The 21,449-nt window shown below is 43.5% G+C and overlaps 1 protein-coding gene across 1 annotated transcript in view; it reads left to right on the forward strand.

Annotated features, from left to right (window-relative positions):
• LOC147729256 (SH3 and multiple ankyrin repeat domains protein 2-like) overlaps window positions 1–21,449 on the forward strand; it is a 2,641,300-nt gene that overhangs the window by 250,388 nt on the left and 2,369,463 nt on the right. The window contains exon 2 of the mRNA XM_086959557.1: window positions 9,923–10,081. The gene's annotated coding sequence lies outside the window, so the exon portion shown is untranslated. The remainder of the gene's footprint in view (window positions 1–9,922; window positions 10,082–21,449) is intronic.

Genomic DNA, 21,449 nt, shown 5'->3' on the forward strand with positions numbered 1-21,449 from the left:
GGACGTCCCATAAAAAACAGTATGCTGTCGGCCCTGGCCCATCCTGCGGGGTTTAAAAAAAAGTTGGGTGATCACTGCATTTTTTTGTTTATTTGGCACCAGGATCCGCTGATCCTCCATGTATCTGTGGCTCTGAGTTTAAAAAAAAAAAGAACACGATTTTGGCCCAGGGGTATCTCTCTGGAACTCCCCACGAGGCTTGAGGTAGTAGGGTATCCCTGCGCTGCTATGTGTTTTTAATTACTTTGTTGTAGAACAGGGGCCTGAGTCCCTAAATGGCTGCCAACAATTCTTTGTTGATGTGGGGGCAGCCAATCAGATCTCATCTTGAGATCTGTTCACTTCTGGGATCCACGGTGGCATCACACTTATAAAGCCTTAGTTCCTCAAAAACTACTGAACAGGTCTGCACCAAATCGCAAAAAAGTGCTTTCTGGACCAAGGGATCAAGATCTTGCTTACCTCAGACTGTGGTGTAAATCCCTCCAGCAATTTTGACAGTAGCTGTGCTTAATTTTTGTATGGAAATATGAATGCTCCTTCTGGATGGATCACTTTGAAACTTTCCAGGAAGGAGCTGAGTTCGATGAACGATTCTTTAAAAAGTTTCTTAAAGATTCAGCAAACAGTGCAAAAGGTATTTACAAACCAATAAATGCTTTTCCTATGGAAAGGTGGTCCTACCTAGAGCTACTCAGTGACAACTGCCACAGGGTAATCCATATCTATGTTTTTTTAAAAAAAATAATGACTTTTATTCATTTAAATTGGATCCATCAGTTTGCCTACACATCGATCCAGCATAGGATCACAGAGTTATAAGCATATGAGGCTTAGACGGGCACTCAGGCCCAAAGCAGCTCATCTGTCAGATGGCCAGGTTAGGATTGGCATGTCCCAATAAAGATCATCAACAGAATTGTTACAACAGTGTATAACAAAAAAAAAAAACCCTTTTCCAGTATTCATAACTTCCACCATCATTGATCGTCTCCATACCTGTGATGCAAATAAAGGTTCACACCGAGGTGTTTGGGCAAAATCAGTATCCAGTCAGCAGAGACCTACCAGTCATCACACCACCCCATGGCTCCTCTAGTGGCAAGGGGGCCCAGGCTCACCTATTTTCACACCCCACCACACATCCCTGCATCTGCAGCATTACTACCACTTGCAGAGCAAACCATACGAAATCACCCAACCCAGGGGAGCTCAGGCTAGTCGTCTGACTCTAAGAAGCTGGCACCACTTCCCCCCACAGATCCACCAATGGCTGCGTGCTTATCTCTCTATAATCCTCAGTGTGCAGCGCTAGCCCCTCAGCCACCACCCATGATTGCACATCAGCCCACCGTTTGCAATGAGAAGGGAAATGGAGGGACTAACCTTGACAGGCAGTGTCCCTGCATGCCAACCCTTGGGCCAGATCCAAGTTGCGGTCACCCACTTTCTACCCCAAGAGCCAGATCCAAGATACGCTCACCCCCATACTTGCAATACGCCCTTTACATAGCTTCAAGAGGCAAACATTATCCGTATGTAGCTGCCTGCGGTTTATTGGGCACTCAAAGTCTGCCATGACTTGCAACCTGAAGTGCGTTATAAGCGGACAGCACCTAACCATGTGTAATAAGCAGGGGCGGGCGATAAACTCTACTCCTTCGGCGGAGTTTTTGGAGTGTTGACCATTTCACACTCCATTTGAAGCGCAGACTTTCCGAAAAACTCTGCCAACCGCTGTGTGATAGAGTTTTTTTTGCACATGGCACGTCACTGTTAAGTTGGCGAGTGTGATTGAGAAAATCGAGCACTAGACCATCTCCCTGCAAGCGGGGGGGGGAGGGGGTCGCAACAGGTCCCTACTGCTTGCGTTGAAAAGGGTGCACCTTACGTTGAGAAAGCTGTAGCTCGAGTAAACAATCTACTCGACCGTCAGAAAGAAGCAGCGCCTCCTGGTGCTATTTGTTCTGATTTTACAGCACGGGACAAGCTCCCTGTGCTAAAACTCGCCACCAGCAGTGCAATATACCTAGCTCTGCGGCTAGCAAAACTCCGCAGAATCTCGCAGAGTTTTTAGAAAATTCTGTGGGTTTCTACATAGTGATGCTCCGCGAGTTGCGCCCACCCTAGTAAAAAGTCAGTATCAACCAGAGTTCATTTAGGGTACCTCAATTCTGTGGTTTGAAATATGAATTTGAGCCTGGGTGTGGCGAGATAGGTGCATAACAGTTGAATTGTATGTACTTGAATCTAGTATTGCTAGCTTAGGAGTATAAGTGTGCTCCAGGATGCGGGCCATCCCTTACCTAAAAAAGGTCAGCCAATTTGAGTCCCCCATTTGGTCTTCAGAACTGGCAGGTCATCCACCCTCAGGCCCAGAGTGGACTGGTACACCAAGAGACTAAGTGTCTACCCCCACTCACGTTCAAGAGGACGTACAGGAGCTCACACACTAAGGGCTAAAGCCACAGGGCCCTATCCATATGGCTGAGGGTTTAGGTGAGCACGCCATGTCAGGAATTGAGTGCCTGGTAAGTCGTACTCTGTCACCAGTACCTCCAATGAACTGAAGGAGCCATCTGGATAACAGTCTCTCACAGTCTCCAATCCTGTCTCCACCTAACGCAACATCTGCCTCGCAGTGAAATAGCTGCCCCTGGTGGTCGGTAGCCGTGCCAGTGGCAACATTGGCGCGTACAAGGCCAGAGGCCCAACACGACGGTGTATTTACATCCAGCATCTAAGGGCGATTCGGAGGAGGTGCGGCTTGCAGGCCAGTAAAGGGTCACCAAGTTCCTCCAACTCCGACAAACAGAGTCCAGCTGCCCACTGGACAAGCCACTGCAGTTGAGCAGCATAATAATACAATTCGTAATTTAGAACCCCTAGATTCCAACCACTGAGGGTCTCTTGAGCATATGCAGAGACATCCTGGGGCTACTATGCACCAACTCCATTTGACGAGGATGAGGGAGTATTTCAATGCATCAGGGCGGACTCTTCCACACCTCAGTGGGATATTTTCCCTAACAGGCCAGAGTGGGGAAAAGGTGCACCAGAGAAGAACTAACATGCACCGGGACCACCTCAACCCTCAAAACCAGAGCATTGTCAAAAGACATCCATGAGACTGGGTGTGATCAGAGAGGTGAGTACCTCAGGAAGAGACTCAGAGTCCGTGTCCACCGCAGATGTAGTAGAGCGTTGATCCTCATATGGTTGCACTGGGGGGACGCTCTCAGAGAAAACGCTGGCCCCAGTGCTGCAGCTCTGTCCTGTGCAGCTTAGTGTTCTGTGGGACACGTACTAGAAACTCCCTGTCAGTGTCCCTTGCAGCTATGTTTCGGTTTCAGGCCCCTCCTCTCTTCTTAGTCTCCAACCAGTCCCTGACCGATGGTGGGTCATTAGAAAACAGAATGCGGTGGCCTGCTGTGATTTCATGTTGGGTGGGGAACAAGAGCATGTAGCAGACACCCACCTCTCTCAGTACTCTCTTGACTTCTAGGAAGGATGCACTTTGCTGCTGTACCCTCATCATGTTGTCCGGGAAGATGGCAACCTTAGTATTTTCTGTCTTGTAAAACCTGGCTTCCTGGTCTTTCTACTGAATGAAGTTCCTGTCCTGGTATTGCAGCAAACAGGCTACTATGAGGTGGTAGGGGCGCCCCAGGCCATGGAGACATCATGGGTATCTTCTGCGCCTGCTTAAGGGCAAAAAATGGTGAGAGGCCCCTATGGGCCACCATGGTGAACAGCCTGGTGTCGAGGAAGGCCTCTATGTTGGACCCCAACAAATTCTTCTGCAGCCCTACAATTCTGCTGTTGTTTCACCGGCTATGTCCCTTTTCATCATCAGCTTATTTGTCCGGCAAATCTATATGCCAGGTGAGAGCCACCACCATATCTTGCAGACCCAGGACGATGGGCTCCATATCTCGCGGGGCCTGAGAGTTTCACATTAACTTACCAGCAAGATTGCAGTGGTCATCACACAGAATTCCCAAGTTTACAGAGACCTTATCAATCTTGCTTTCCAGCACCTCACATGTTGCAGTTACTGCATTTAATATCAAGTCTAGTTTAACTGCAGGAGCTGGAGAAACCGCCTTCTGTGCTACCTCAACGCGGTTGTGCTACAATCCCTGCACAATCTCCCTGGTTCCCCTAGTGAGGCCCATTTTGCACTTGAGCACCTCTCCCGCCTGTACTCACAGACATTGGAGGAATGAGGTCAATGTCCCAAGGGACAAGGGCGCTCTGCAGGCAGACCCAGGCGCCCGACGGTGAAGCGCGGGGATCCGTTGCTTCCAATCTGGTCCTACTCAGTCATTAGCTACCACTCGTAGTGTGCTCCACTGTGCAGAGGGCACCCTACTCCACCACCTCCACCCCCTCTCCCTCGGTCATCGTGCTCTGCAGTAGATGCAGCTCGGTTTGCTCCAGCTAGAAGAAATAGGAAAAGGTAGGGGTGGAGCATCAAAATCCTTGGTGTCCGGTACCCTCTAATCTCCACTCAGCCCCCGGCCGCATGCTGCATTGGCGTCGCCTACACCTGGACTGGACACCGCAGCCACACCGCCTTCTCTGCCTACCCCATAACCACTGAATCTCAGTGGAACAGGGTGGTGAAGCCGGCCCGTCAAGCCAAGGTCCTGACGAGGGGTACAAGCACAACCATCTGCCACCAAGGCCTCTGCAGAGAGCCACCTCGGTGAAATATTTTGCTTCAAAACTAGTAGTACATGGGCAGAATAAATCTTGAGGTACAATAACCATGTTGTAAGGCAACTATATCCAGATACTGGATGCTCTTCGAAAAGTGGGATAGAAACATACATGAGGGTTTCTGCTGTAGAAGAAATCTGGCCCTTGTGCTCGGATGAAGTTGTGTCATGTTTATTTTTTGAGATGCACAAAAATCAGAAAAGATACATGCTGAAATCTGTGCAAATTACAGTTTGTTGTCGCTAAGGCTGATTGTCAAATGGCTGATTTTGCTCCAAACAGACTCATTATCTGTGCTCCTCTTGTTTGGTGAGGGAATAACACACTGGGCAAGTAAAGGAACCAGTGGTTGCAGCGTTTAATATATTTTCTATGGGAACCTACAGTGCAAAGATAAATTGAAGGTTGAACAAACGTATAATACGTCTTTTTTGAATTTTATTTTTATTTTTGCAGTTAGTAAAAGCAAACAAAAATAAACAATTCATCAAAATACTAGTATCGTTGATAAGCAAGATAGATAATAAATAGCCGTCAAATTTACACAAATAAAAGCCTATATAAGCATAGCCTTACTAGCAGTTAATTATACAATGCACCCTTTTCACAGATATAAATAAGCATAGACCTACATCCCACCCCAGACTTAAAAAAATTTGCCTAAAGGTCCCCCTTTTTGCCCATATAATTTTCCCTTTGTCTCAATTCTAGACATCTTGAGTAACCATTGGGAATGGTTGGGGGCTCAGCCACTTTCCTTTTTCGCAGGATCAGAGACTTTGTGACAAGTGCTGCAATAAAAATATACTTATGCTATTGAATGTATAAGGTGAGTGTATCTACGATTCCTAACAGGATAACATTTGGTTCAGGGGCTAAGTTTATTTGGAGCTTGTTGCTAAGCCAGTGAAAAATTAGTTTCGAAAATTCAATTAAAGTTGGACATGAAAAGCAAATATGGAACCAGTCCCCACTGTAGCAATTACTTCTAAAGCATGTTCCTGAAATAAAAGGGTACAATTTATGTAGCCGAGATGGGGTATAGTAAAGTTACCATTTTCAACAAAAAAAGTCATGCACTTGTATTTGTCCCCCCTTATGGCTTATGCACCCAGATATTATATGCTCTCCATGTTTGCATATCTACCCCGCAGCCTATAGAACTTTGAATCTTTTGTAGTGCTTGTGGTACGGCTGTTACATGCAATTGATCCATCAAAATCTGGTACCAGTTTCCTACCCCTCTGGTCTCTTTCACATAACAGTTAAGGCCAATCAGATTTGCCAGAGCATCTTGAGGGAACTGAAAGTTGCTTAAGAAATTACAGAATTGAAAAAACGAATCAAGTAATGTGGAGGGAAGTCCCAGATCAGTCAATTTTATTTGATTTCAAGATTTCATTGTACCTTCTATAAGAAAATCCTTAAAGCAATGTATCCCCACCTTTTCCAAATTGTTATACTTTTTTGGCTTATATGGAGGCCTTTGCCGCTACTATGTGCAATTACAATTTCAGGATGGAAGGTGATAAACTGATAGTCCTCCTTCAAATTGAAGAATCTATCAGAAATAATCTGAGGCATTTAATATCTGCTACGTTTAGGGAGTTTAGGAATTTTTATAAATGGCCAGATTCTCGAAGCATTTGCTTCAAATACAAGTTGCCTTCAAGGTCACGTCTAATGACTGATCTTGTACACCAATCCTTGCCTGTTAATACTCTTTAAAGTAGTAAAAGGCCACCTTCTTGAATTGATTGCTGTATAGTCTCAAGTTTTGTGCGAAGTTTCTTGCCAGACCAGACAAAATGACAACATATTGTCTAACTCGTAAAAATGTTTTAGCAGAAACTCTAATACATTTGAAAAGATGAAAAGAGGTAAAATCATCATTTTGATAACAGCAATTCTCCATATCATAAAGCGTGGTCAGGCCTGCCACTGTTTTCTAGCCTTAAAGAGTGTAGATTCGTAATTGAGCTGATATAGCTGCAAAGCATAATGTGACACACATAGCCCTAAAGACCAAATTGAGCCAGTCCTACAGACCTGATTATACATATCAAATGGAAGAATGTGGTAAGAGCAATTAACCCCTCCCCTACTGGTGACGGAACCACTCCTTCATCAGCCGCGGCCGCGCTGTGCTGATGACGGAGCGGTTCCGTCACGGCCCGCTCGGCACGCCTGCGCGGCGCGTATTCCGCGCCTGCACTGAGCGTTCCATTGAGCGGGCGGGGCCGTGACGGAACCGCTTTGTCATGAGCACAGCACAACCACGGCTGGTGACGGAGCGGTTCCGTCACCAGCATGGGCGCGCTGTGCGGCCCCCCGCCCCCTTAGCCCTGCGGCGGAATAGCCGCCGCAGTGAAGGGGTTAAAAAGCTAAATCTCCGATTTGGAATGATTTTTTTTATCCCCCCAAATCCGGAAAATATATTTTTTTTTAAAGGCATTTAAGATATTTTGCTCTCTGCACCAAGATATAAAATTATGCAGTCTGAAAAAAGCTTGAGGGCTCCTGGCAAGGGGGCTTTGATTTGTTGATCTTGTTGTAACAAAGAGACTAGAGGCATAACAAGTCACTCTTTGGGATAATGGATACCATGCCTTTTCAGGGATTTCACCCCAAGTAGCTACCTATGCTTTTTGTGTTATTTGGTGCAGAGTTTGCAGATTACCCTCAGTGAAAGAAAATGACTACTGATTCATGCCAGCAGCCCAATAAATACACTTGCCCCTCTCTGACCCACTTTGTTAAATGAACAGTTCCTTAAGACACTGGTGCCTGTTGAAAGGGAACAGTTCTTAGTATCCGCTTCTTGAAATCACCAGCATCAGTTCATCGGAGGTTCAATGCTCTTTTATATATGCCAGTAAGAGAACCGGTAATGTTTCAATGCTGTGACAATTTAAGTGAAATAAAGTATTGAATGGCTCATTTTAGTTTAAAGTAGAGTTGTCTGTGCTGTTCTAAAATGTTGCTGTTATTTTATCTACAAAAAGCTCTCCAAGCTTTTTTTTGGGGGGGGGCTGGAGGGAGGTTTAGGGCGACTCTATGGTGCTTGCATATTATCTACGTTAAAGCAATCATTAGCAAAGCCAACAGTCTGGCCTTTTGTTAAGGGAAATGTTTAGTAATGGTTGAGCGACTTTATGGTGAAGTGTGGCTCACTGGTTAGAGGAGGCAGACCAGGGAACAGGGCAGGCTCTTGAGCCCAAAATCTCAGTAATTCTCGCTTCGGTGCCTACTCGAATCACAGGTTCACACTCTGCAACTCTGGGCAATAGCTTGCTTAATCTCCACTACGGCCCCCCGCAGTGGGATGCCTGGCTTTCACCTTGGGGCTATCTCACAGGGAAAAACCAGGACGGGTTCCCAATGCAAAGCGCTTTGAGACCTGGCGGCGATATTGCGCTATATAAAAACCTATCCATCCATCCATCCTATGGTACCCACATATGTTATGGGTAGAAAATCCCATAGTATTGCAGCACTTTGGGCTATAACAGTATGGAAACTCTGCTGTAGAGCCTCTTTCACAAATTGGTGTCATGAAAAGGATTCAGAAGATAAAAGGCTCACTGTAAATAGTGAATTTAGAAGGTACGCAAATCTAAATAAAGCATAGTGGATACTCTTGTTTGAATTTCTATTTAATACAATCCCCACCTGCAATATTGTGCTAATGGAACACATTTTCTGCTGTTGATCCAAAACCATATGGTGGATATTTAATAGCCAAATCATCATTAGAAAGCTTTATTCGGTTCTGATTAAAAACAATAAAAGAACACATACAATTCAACAAATGCCCCTCAAGTAAAAGGAGACCATCTAACAAGATTAAAAAAGGGTAAGATACATAAAAATCAACAGTTCATGCAGCTGTATAACATAACAATGAATCCCCCATTGAATTCCTAACTCACACAGCAGCTGCTAAGAAACTAACAACAAAAAAGACAATGTCTCCAGGCAAAATTTGTAAAAACAGAAGAGCAGGTCGCACTTTTAATTGATGTGCCTGTACCCATATTGTCCCACCCTCTTCCCCTTAAAATCGTGTGGACAGGCCATTTTGAAAGCGGAAGATTCCCCGCTGTTTGTCCTTTGTAAATATTGGAATTGTACAGTTTAATACACTTTCTTTCCTCTACCTAAACACTTGAGCACTTCTTTCCTTTCCTCACTGCACTTGCGCCGTTTATAACCATAAATGTTTTTCATAAAATTGTAAATAAATGTGTAAATTTGGTTAAGAACAACCTTGAAGTGTGGTAATATCCCCTCTTCTTTATCTTGGGTACGACCATTTGTTTTGCATTTATTGTGTACAAAACCAGTGTGAATATTGAACATTTGTCTCCCATTTGCTTGAGTTAAAGCATGCAGATTTAATTGCATCCCCAATTACAAAATAACTTCAAATAAGTATTTTCTTTGATCAATAGTCAAGGACCATTGTTGTTCATATTCTGGGCTGTGTTTTGAAGGTACACTGGCGGGTCTTTAGAGACCTGCTAGGCTTTGGCTGAGTCTCTAGTGGCCTTGCCTGGAATCTCCTTCTCCAGGATCATGGAGGAACCCCACAGCTTTCCCTGCTCACCCTCTTCCCAGCATAATGATCGTTTAAAGAGGGTTAACAGACAACTGGGCAGTACATGGTCTTTTATGCTGACTGCTCAGATGTGTAAGCCTTTTTTCTTGGGCATGAGCATCAAGAAGCTCCTACCACAGCAAGAGGATGAGAGGTCCCAGGTTTAGGGGTAGTAATCCTATTACATAAAACGATCTTAACTATCAAGGCCGGCAGTGCCACAGTCAACCAATCAACCAGTCGAACTTAGTCAATATCACCCACTACAACCTTTACACCACAACCTGTACAGTGCCCACAAGCCCAGCTATAACTTTACGTTTTTCATGCCATGGCAGCTGTACATCCACCCTATTTAAACTGTCTACACCTGTAATCTTCCTGTCCATCTCTGCCTTTATTTCTATTCACTTTCCTGTAAAAGACTCTAACTAGTCATTTGGGCGCAAAGAGATTATGCCGGCCTCTGATGTCCACAGCTCAGGTTTTCCAGAGACACCCAAATTATGTTGTTGTTATATTTCAATGTGTGAGTACCTGGTGTCTGTCACTGCAAAGATTGTGAAAGGCATTGTTTCTGTTTTTTAATCTTCACAGGGCCTGCCTTCATTGCTTTTGAAAATTGCATCTCCTGCATGTTCCAAAGTGGATTAAGTGGATATTGGCGTTTTTGTAACATACAGAGGCGACAGGAGTGGCGTTGAGATTCCCAGGAGGCTTGGAGCTATGCACTGCAGTAACTGAGATCGCCCACAGGTAAGCGGTAATAGGTGCTTGGAATGGTAATGGAGCAAACAATTCTGGAATCACTGCCTTTTGGAGACAGAACTCTGGGAGGACATGGTTGATGGCTTTATTGTATTCCATGCGGGACATCACCCTTTCTCCCTTCTAAATAGTGTGCTTTCGGGGTGGATTAAAGAGGAAAACTTCCCTCAACATTTTCAGTATAAAAAAAAAACCTACAGGCAAGAGAAAAGGAAAGTTCCATTAAAAAGAGTGCCCAGACATCTGGTTAGAGTTTCAAGGGTGAGGGTATGGCCTAACTCAGGGGCATAAGGAACACCCCCGCAGCCCCTGTGGTACGGGGGTTCCCCCTCCTAACCCCTGGTTTTCCCTACAGGAAGGGGGCCCTCTACAGGAAGCGGATTTTCTCTAAAGGAAGGAGGTGTGTCTCTCTAAAGCAGCTGCAGTGGACCCAGACTGAAAAGAAACAAAATAACTATTTTGTTTAATTTCAGTCTTAACCTGCCAGACCCTTAGAGAGACTGCTCAGCAGAGGAGTGCTCGTTTGAGAGGGAAGTGGTACTACAAAATGACTGGAGTAGATGTAGAATTGCCACCTTTCCCAGAAAAAAATTGCCATCTCTCTCTTTATGTTTTAGGACTCTGCAAAAGCAAACACACGATTGTTAAGTAAAGTTATATACAAAAAAATGACTTCATTTTAACATTGCCTCTATGTCTTTGTTTACATAAGTTATCAATGGGGTAGTTAGGACTGCTGTAGAAAACATTCTAAAATGTTTTTTTTTACTTACATTAGCTGTGTAAAGTATGTACTGATAAGGGGACAAACAAAAGGCCAGGACAGTAAAGGCTAGCCATTGTAGGTGATTTCACCCTGTTCCCAATAAACGATCTGATAGTAACGCAGAGTTCTTAATTCCCTCGGGCATGCTTTAAATAACTTTGAATAATGTGCCAGGCCAAAGTTAAAATCAATATGCAATACATATAAATAATTACTAAGTACATACCAATAAAAAAACACAGCTGTGAAAAACGAAAGTGACCAGCTTTACTGAAATACTCACAAGTGCTTCATAGATGTATTTTTTAAACCTCTGCGTTTCATAAAAAACATCAGTGAATTCAACATTTAAATTACCACATTGAGTTGCAGAAGAGTAAAGCAGAGATCACAACCTCTCTCCTGCCAGCTGCAACTTGTTTTTAAAACCTGGCTCTCGTTATTTAGAGTTTCTCATTATAGACAGGATTGCAAGTACCAGAATGCAATGCACTTGCTACTCATACCTAAAATAGAAATATGCGAGGTCACTGTGTAAGGTCTAATTGATAATGTATTGTACACATATAGAGCATGGACGCTTTTCCTTCATGGTTCCACAAAGTGCATTTGTGTTTTCATACTGGTGGCTGCTCCAATAGTAAGAGTGTACAGCAGCAGTGGCTATTATAGTTTTCTAAATAAAATCCTTTCCTTGTGTATAATCAGGCAATCAGGGATACCAAAGAGGGGCGAGGAAGAGGAGCAAGCACATCATTTTATTGAGTAGGTGATGATAGTTGCAGGCGGACGTACAGGAGTTATTGCTGAAAGGGAGTCATGATATTGTTAGAGGTTCAAATGAAGTCAATTTGTATTTCTAGGTAAAACTTGTGACATATATAGGGTAAGTTTCCCGAAAAGGGTCCTTGAACGTGCATCGGGGAATATTCATGCTGTGTGTACATAAAAAGCAACTGCTTGGTTGAAAGACATTGTTTTCCAAATGGTGTCAGTAAGTGTCACATGTAAGGCCTGAAAATGTCACACATTAGCTGCTGTAAACAATGAAATGTCACAGAAAAGCTGACTTGAACTATGTGGCTCTGTTTGGCATAGTTAAATGAAGGTATGGTGTCCCATACATTTGCAATAAACTAAGGAGAGGAGTTCTGTAGCGGCATGTGATTTTTTTTAATCTAAGGACATGCGTTGAACAGGTGTGGTCATCTTTTACTGAATGTGAACCCCTCAACAATAATGTACATTTTTTACGAGGGCCATTGGAATTATGCAGAATGGAAAGATCAAATTATACAGCAGGGTTGACTAAATTATGTGGCAAGAAAAGGCAAATTATGTGACGTAATGTGTCACATTTTGTGCTATTAGTACTGCATAATGTTGGCATTTTTTAACAAATGAACACTACCTATGCAAAAGACTGACCTATTCTGTACCAATTTAACAAACAAATATAGTAAAAAGCATCAGAAAGGTGGTTGGTTGACTTTTGCATAGGGCCTTCTACTGCATGTCAACACGTCACTTAGGTTTTAGTAACGACCGATCCGTTTGAGTTGGACACAAATTTTGTGTTGCTGAAATCTGTAACTAATGCAGCAGATGGTGAGATGTGTAGTAAATGCATAGTAATATAGAAAATGACACAGCTGCAGAATTTTATTATTCCAGTGTCTTTGTCTATTATCCAAAACAGAAATTACCCATATTGCCCAAGCCTGCGTGGGCCATTACATATATCTGTATTACGGTATCTATGTGTTTTATTATTTGCGATGTTTAAAATACCACTAGCCATACTATCATTTGTATCCCTAGAAGTGAAGTTCTGGGTGGACATTAAGTCACAGACAGACTGGTTTTCCTCCTGGTCACTCACAATAAGGCATTAAGTGGAAAGAGGAACTGTCAGTCTTATTGAAATGGAAGCTCCATGAATTTATGGTAGTTAACTTGCATGACTGAAATAGAAATAACTAACTTTGTGCCTTACTATTACTTTGGTGTTGTGGGAGTAGGCCCTAAAGTTACATTTTGTTAATAAAAACTATAATAATATTATATGAAAGAGTATGATCACAGCTCAGTATTCAGTGTTCATGAATGTAGCACATGCTTATCCCACAAAAATACCTTTCTACTCTTTGGCAATAGATGTATCATGGAAACTCCTGCTGCTGTCATGGGGATGCAAGAGGCAAAGGTGACGCAAGGCCACAGGGTAGTTGATGACTGCGAGGGATTGGCTTTCCAGGAGCCCCCTCACCATTCCTTGCAGGGGTGCACAAGCAGGTCTTGTAACACCACTGGCCTACTCATGCCTGGGAGGGAGGTGGGGGGCAAATAGGTGCTAGCAAAAAACACCTCTCCCTCTTTTCTGACAGGAGGCCAATATTGCTGCACTGCTACAAAACCAGCCCCTGGGGGAACAAAACCGGTCCCCACCCCTCCGTTCCACCGGGGAAATGCCCGGTGCCCGCTACGTCCACTTACTTTGTGGGTCTGTGCTAAAATATCCAGAAAATGCAGCTCATCCAAACAGTAAGCACTCTGTTTTATTAAACTTTCACTTTGAGAGTTTTTTATCATCCACTGATGATTCTTAGATGATCGATGGTACTGCTCGTCTTCTGATAGAATATTATTGCCATACCAAAGCTCTTGACAGCGAAAGGAATGTATTAGCTCTCCCAAATGTGGTCCATACAGACTAATAGGATCCAAGGTGAGGCTGAGCCCTGAGGAACGTTGAAGGCCATACCATGGCAAAAGAGTGAGTGTGAAAGGGAGACCGGGCGCAGAACTCCATCCAGAAAAGATATTAACCATCCAGGCCCGCGTTAGAAACGCAGTCAATCAAAATTGTTCTATCTAGGCTGCACTTCTCTTTTTCTATCCACAACCCAGACTTTAACTTCCTAGGTGAAGATATTAAGGGCCCGATGTAGGTAATTCTAATTTACCACTTCTAAAATACCGAATCATACCGATTCGGTATTTAAGAAGTGGTAAATTAGAGGGGGAGAATTGTAGGTAATTTACAATCGGTAAATACCGAATCGGTAAGATTCGGTATTTACCGATTCTGTAAATACCGAATCGGTATCCCCCATTGATGCCTATGGGCCTTGAAGCCCATAAGAATCAATGTGGAATACCGAATCGGTATTTACCGATTCGGTAAATTCCGAATTTTGCAAGGGTGCAGGGGGTGTCACTTTGCCACCCTCTAGCACCCCAATTCCGGACTTGTGTGCCATGTGGCACACAGACATGCCCTAAGGACATGTCTGTGTGTCACATTGCACAGGTGTGCATGCACAGATGTGCATGCACACCTGTATTCGGTATTTTACCACCCAATAGGATTGGGTGATAAAATACCGAATCTGACTGGCCTTTGGGACTCAGAAGAGTCCCACCTACCTATGGAAGTTACCGATTCGGTATTTTACCGATTCGGTATTTTACCGATTCGGTAAATTTACCGAATCGGTAAAATAGGCCCCCTACATCAGGAATGACCATTTACCGGTCGGTAACGGCCGAAATCGGCCGTTACCGGTCGGTAAATGGCCACCTACATCTGGCCCTAAGATCTTTATTGTCACTGTTATTCTACTACTACTCTTTAGGCCTGGATGGGCTGCCTATACTGCCTAGCCCCTCTGTACTAAATGCATAGCTCTGCTTTTCAACTCCTCCACATTCATCCACTGCCACGTAATGGCTTCCATTTCGCTCCTGTCTTTTGTTTCTCTTTCTATCAATTACTTTCAAACATATATATATTGTATTCCCAACCTCTACTGCACTGTAAACATGTATTTATTTGTATTTATAAAGTTTTATATAGCGCGTACAAGATTCCGTAGGATATGTATGTTTCCTCTTGCAACGTTTGTAATTCCTCTTGCTGCGCCACGTCTATTTTTTGTTCTTTCTCATTTTGTGTTTACTACCTACACCCCCTCTCCCTATCATTAACCTTGGACTTTACTCCCTGTCCTCGGAAAGTCCTCCATCTTGCCTCTTACTCATTTTTCTGCCTTTCTACTTCCATAGGACTTCTTCCATGCTGAAATCTGTGAAAGTATTCCTAGCTTTCTCTCATGGAGGAAGAATTATTTGTCTTTTGTTTTCTGCCAGAATTCCAAGTTGGATGTACATCTTGGCGAGCGCACGAGGGCCCACTCGAGTACCCTGCTTTATATTAACATGCAGCGGCAAAACATGATAACAAGAGGCAGCGTAAACAAGCTTTATTGCTCATTACCACCTAAGCATATTTACACAAAACTAAAGGTCATTTCACAAATAAAGGCCTTTTGGGAGTAATTCTTTACCAGAACGTGAGTTTCCTCTTCAATTGGCTGTCACTCACTGCCAAATTAAAAATTAAAAAAACAGAAAGAGGAAGACAGCAGTCTTTATCAATCTTGTTCACATTAAAACAGGAGAAGTACAAAACTATTCAAAAATGCAAGCAAGAAATAGACAAGGGTTGTAACAGCTGTATTTATATGAATGTATGGTTTTTAAGTGTAGTTGTGCAGCAATTAAGAAATTAATCAACAGTGAAGACTTTTCTTATATTAGTTGATTATTTTTAACCTTGTAGACATCGGATACCAGTATATTTATATGAATTTGTTGTTTTTAAATGAGTCACTGTTGTATTCTACAGCACGCATTGAAAGAGGGAAATGTCTATAGTGATGTTTTCGAGCAGGAAGGTGTCCCTTCCTGCACAGAAACAGTCTCCCTATGACGAGTGAACCTTGGACCACGGTGCGAGGGTGCCTGTGCCGGCGCATGGCAGCTGTTTGGTTATTATCGCAGGGGAAAGCACAGGAATGTGACATATCATTGTAAAAATGTCACATTCCTGTGCTCTGAAAGTGCTGCAGCGTGGTGCAGCATGGTGCAGCCAAAGCGCTTGCGGAATGAACTGAGTCACTTTCTTGTAAATCTTCCCCTGAAGCTTTTAGTGAAATTACTGTCGTTATGTAGTTGCTCCTCTGTAGTTTTTGCAGCATCCTGGTCAGCCCACAATTCTACGAGATGATTGGAAGGATGCTTTTAAAACAGATTTGGAAGCAATAGATGGTGAGGCTTTTACTTCTAAGAGAAAACTATCCCTACTTAAGCATCATTTGGGTTATCGAGGGTAGAAACACTTTGAGGAGTTTGCATTTTCCTGATACACAGGATGATGATAAAGATGATGTAGACACTTATGAAAGAGCTATTAATGCTTTAGAGACACATAATGGTAAGAAGTACAATCTATTGCAGGTGTATGTGTGGACATATGGGCTGAATCCTGCTCACTGTACACTAATAGACAAATATGTGTATGAGACGTCACCGAAGGAGAAATTAGAACAAACTGGTATTTCCCCAGTAGGTTGTTGTGGTGTAGAATTACCCATGATAGGTTGTTTTCAATCTGTGCACATTTTTAAAGGTAAAGAAATGATACCATATCTTTGTGGTGGAGAAAGGTAGATTGCTCTTGCGTTGGAAGGAAAAAAGAAAATTGGAAATTATGCTAGACCCTAATATAAAGAAACAAGTGTTCACAGTACATAATTCTAAAGTGGAAAACTGGAGAGAAATATTCCGTAAGTGTTTCAAGAAAAGCTGGGAAAATTGAAAGGCTTCTCACACCACATCATTTTAAAGGAAGGGTCCATTCCTGAAGTTGATAGAGATAGGAGTTATTGAACTTATAAAAGCATCTAAATGGGTAAGTCCCATTGTTCTTGCATGAAATCTAACTGGAAAATGTGCATGTGTGTGGATTTGTGTGATTTGAAAGACTGTATCTAGGTGGAACGTCATCCTTTGCCTAACATCAATCTCATGTTAAATTCATTAGAGGCGTGCAAGTACTTCACCAATCTATCCAAGACGTATTTTCAAAACGTTTTGCAATCTCTTAGCAGACATCTAACATTGTTTGTGATGTTGCAAGAGCATTTAGATATCTAAGAATGGCATTAGTATTGGCATGCCCTCAGTGGTTATTCAGCATGTTATGAAAAAGATGTTGACCGGTATAAACCATGTTGTGGCTTTCCAGAGTGATATTCTGTTGTACAAAAGGGATAAACTGGTACATGATGGTATATTGTCACAAGTGTTGAAGAACCTGTAAGAAGACTGACTGGACAACTGTACAGTTAGTGGACCGCTCAGTGTGATCCAGGTCTACTTCTTGATCCAGGTCTACTTCTTGAGCTAATCAATAAAACTTCTAATAATCATTAGAATCATCAGTGTAATTATTTCAGTACTGGAATACTGTTTGATTTGTTTAGTAAGTTAAAAATCTGGAGAGTCCACCACTGGCATTTCCTCTAGTACATGGAATAGGAAATGTCTCTGTTGGCTGCTCCCCCAGATTGAGCAGCTTCTTCTCAGATCTGAAAATTATCCTTCACCACACTAATCTAAATCAACCACATTTCATGATATCCCACATAAAGGTGATCCTAAGATTGTATAGTTCAAGATATTTAAATCTGATGCCGTTAATCACACCCAGATCAGTGTTAAAACCATTTTTTACATCTATTGAACAATTTCTATCTTATATTTTAAATTGTGATGTGGTAATCTCCAGAGAGCTGATTATGTTTGGTTTATCTAATGACACTGATTTTTTTCTAGGATATTATAAAAATAGACATCTTTTATTTATGGCTATGGCTGTATCTCGCCTATGCATTGCTTCAATGTGGCTGAAACCGGAAGCACCGGTATATGAGATGTGGAGGGTAAAGTTCTATAATGTTTTTTATTTAGAATATAACCTGAATTGTATTAAATCTCCTAGGAAAAGGCAAAGGGGGATTAAAATTTGGCAGGCAATGATTGATTATTTGGGCCCATTAGAGTGACTATATGTCCGATCGTTTATGATGGTATTGTATCCTTTATTGTATTACTTTTTCTTTTTTGTTTATTTGTACAATAAGTCTAAATGTATAGATGTCCCTCTGTGTTCCATCGTATTTTGTATTTGACTTTGAACTGAACTAATAAAAAAAAAAAACAATAATCCCACCCATATATTTGCCACTAGTTTCAGAACTTCTCCACAAATTGTAACAATATCCATCTCCATCCAACTCTAAATCAAGCTTGCTGTTCTGATGTTGTAAGAAAGGATGGATGTCCTCTATGACCTCATAGGTGAAGAGATATAGAGTTCATGACGTTGACTAGAGTCCTATAGAGTTCAATCAGAAAAGGATTAGTACCTTTATTACACCAATGAGGTGCTTCATTTGAGCCGGTGGTTGTAGGTGGGGCCCACTGGCTCTAATTTTTGGGGACACATTTTTTATTGTCTGACTTTGTACCACAGCAAGAGATGGAAACACACAAAGGGAAGAGAAAGCAGAAGAGAAGAGAAATACACAAAAACTGTGACGAAGGGAGAAAGCAGAAAGCTACAAGCTGCAAGCTGCAAGAGTGATATAAAAGGACAAGGAGTAGCTGGTGGTGGTTTAAAAAGGCAACAGGTAGAATCAAAATTGTGCAGCTCCGGTATTCAGCCGACCAACTTTCAATAGCAACAGCCACAGTATTTTGTGCTAACGATTGAGCCACCATATATTATTTTACAAATGAAGACCTTTAGAAATGGATCACCATTGCAGCGGTTTCACAACAAGTTTCTACTAACCTAGTCCCAGGCTCTGAGGTTCCGTGACGATTTGAACCCGTGTTTTCAACATTGTCGTAAATACATAATTTTGGTATCAGTGAACCGCAAATGATCCATTTAGCATATCCTGGTGTTTTCGCTATGCTACGAGCAAGAGCACTCCTGTTATGAACACATTTCTGATCTACCCATGGCATCCATCTTAGATCACGGAAGCCATTTTGTGTTTCTTGCCCTCACGTAGACAATGGACACGCAGTGACCCCTTTCACCTAAGGACACATAAGCTTTAGCCGGAGATTCACCTTGCTAGTGACACGTGCACCTTAGAACAGAACACGCCATGGCTGCATGACTCGACAAAAGCTGCCTCCTCTGCCCGAGGCCAGTCCTGCTATACTGGTTCTCGTATTCGTTGGCCTGATCATGATTAGGCGGCCGAAGCTGGTAGCCTTGCCCATTTACGACCCACAAACATCTCTTATCCTGCCTTTCTATCTTCTGCACCTGGCTCTGCTCCTTTCCTTCTGGGCCTTTATTAGGGGGAGGTAACGAAATTTACGATGAGGCGGTCCGGGTCTTGAATGAAAAGTTGACATGGGATTATGATGGAAAAGTGGGAACCCCTCGTTCGTAATGTTTTGACATCAGATATTGTCGACGATTCCTGTGCAACGCCAAATATTTATTGTTTAGGACACAAAGGTTTGGGAATGTACTAACATGTAAAGAATTTGCCCGAAGCCCAATTTTTTAGGTCTCGCCTAGACGAAAGCAAAAGCGAAGCTTTTGCTGTCTATGCGAGACAACTTATGTTGCCACTTTTCTGGGAATGGTGTGGACATCAGACTGTGACGAGCCTGTCCTCCTGGAGATTGCAGCTCGTGAGCGCGCACGTCGCGTCGCCCTGCCTGCTATTCGCATTCACACAAAGGCTTCCGCACGCATGCGCACATACACACACTGCATACACACACACACACGCACCCCCCTTTAACAGACACACGCGCAGACAGACACACGCACGCACAGACACACTACAACAGACACACGCGCACACCCCACCCCCACTCACCCCTCCTCCTCCGCAACACACTCACCTGTTCTGGCGGGCGTGCCTCTCGGGCGGCGGTTGCGCTTTGCGGGGCACTCTCACCACATGAGAGCCCCGCCTTCTTCATGCGCCTGGCCGCTCTTCACCCGGTCCCCCATCTCGGGACCGGGACTCGATCAGGAGCCCTCGGGGCTCCTCGGACAGTCTCTTCTCTCGCGCGCCGCGATGGGGGCGGGACTTCCGGTTGGGGCCGCGCTGCGATTGGCCGGCTGCCCAACCGCTTCCGGGTCGTCGCAGGCAGCGCGGCGGCCCGGCGGCAACTTGTTGAGTTACTTGCCTTCCCTATATATTTCTGCCCGGCATTCTGACTGATCGTTGGAAGTGGGAGGGCCTCAGTGTAACTATGCATGAGTCGCATTCCCTGTCTCCTGTAGAAACCAAGCGCACATCTTGAAAATTTAGGCATATTCGTAGAGAACCTGTAGGATAGCACGAGGTGCAGAATTATAGCCTGTGCGTCAGTGTAACCATGTACATGTGGCAAGCCCTAACACCCGTAAACAATGGAATGGGACCTGGAGGCTATCTTGAAACTTCAGGCATATTCGGGTTAAATCTGAAAGAAAGTATGATGTGCAGCATGCAATTCTGTGCATTCATTGTAAAAGCGGTGAATCTGTAATTCAACTTCGGAAGAGGCCATTTTGAAGGATTGGAAAGCTGTACTATTCACTATGCGTTGGCATTTTTCAACATTAAAGACTTTTTTTTTATCTTTGGCAAGCAACAGCGCTTATTGATGTCTATTGGTGAATACTTGTTTTAACAACGTTGCATGCTCCGCTTTCACTTTAATTGTATCGGACGAGCTCTGTGTCCTCCGATACTGCTGCGTCCCCGGCACCACATGACACCCCTGACCCGACCCCCACTAATCACAAACAGCAGTGCCACCGGTTCCAAACGCTATAGTGTCGGAAGCGGCAAAGTCACTGGCATAGGAACCACGTAAATGGCCTTTGAAGGCAGCATGTGCTCGCGAAGATGCATTTCTTCAGCTTCTTTACGATTGTTACTTTCTGCCACTGCTTGCATTTATTGCCCTTACCTTTCCTAGCGTTGGGCTTCTTTTGATAGGAGTCAAGCATGTTTAGGCGTCTTTCCAAAGCTATTCCTGCATGCTTTGGATTCGATGCCTGGCGGGGACACAAACATTAACCGCAGGCACACAGGTTGCCGCAAATAATTACTGTTTCAAAGTAATTCAATTCAGCTTGATAGCTGAGTTGTATTATATGCGTGCAATGTGCACATATGATTGCACTGGTGAAATGGCAAATTAATTGACTTGTAACATTGTTCTTTCACTTTTGACGGGAAGATTGTCTGATGAATTACTTCATTTAAAAGGGCGTTGTGTCTCCTAGACACGGGGTGATTACAGTGTGGAGGGAGTAAAGTATGAGGTGGAAGGGCCTCACACATGCTGGAAACTGTTAACATTTATACGCCTCTACACTCCCTGTTATGTGGTCTTTTCGCATTCAGAGGCATTCATTCACAGTCATTAAAGTGTGAATAGTATTCTCCACCGTGTCAAGGGCAGCTGCTCATATAGATGTGGAGACATGCTCATCCTTCTTCCATTGAAGGAAGAGACTACATTTCAGTCAAACAAGCCCCACTCCTCTCTTGCATATTCCTGTAGTGTTAGACGTTGCGTCTCAAATAAAAAAGCCTAACACTTTCATTAGCAGCTTTCTTTCGGTTCGGATTGCAGCAGATGCTTCTAGGGACTTTGGGGACTGGATTCCAACTCCAAGCCGGCTTCGGGACTGGAGGTCATGTCATC

The sequence above is a fragment of the Lissotriton vulgaris genome, chromosome 2_2 (genome assembly GCF_964263255.1).
Source record: "Lissotriton vulgaris chromosome 2_2, aLisVul1.2, whole genome shotgun sequence".
Classification (NCBI taxonomy): Eukaryota; Metazoa; Chordata; class Amphibia; order Caudata; family Salamandridae; genus Lissotriton; species Lissotriton vulgaris.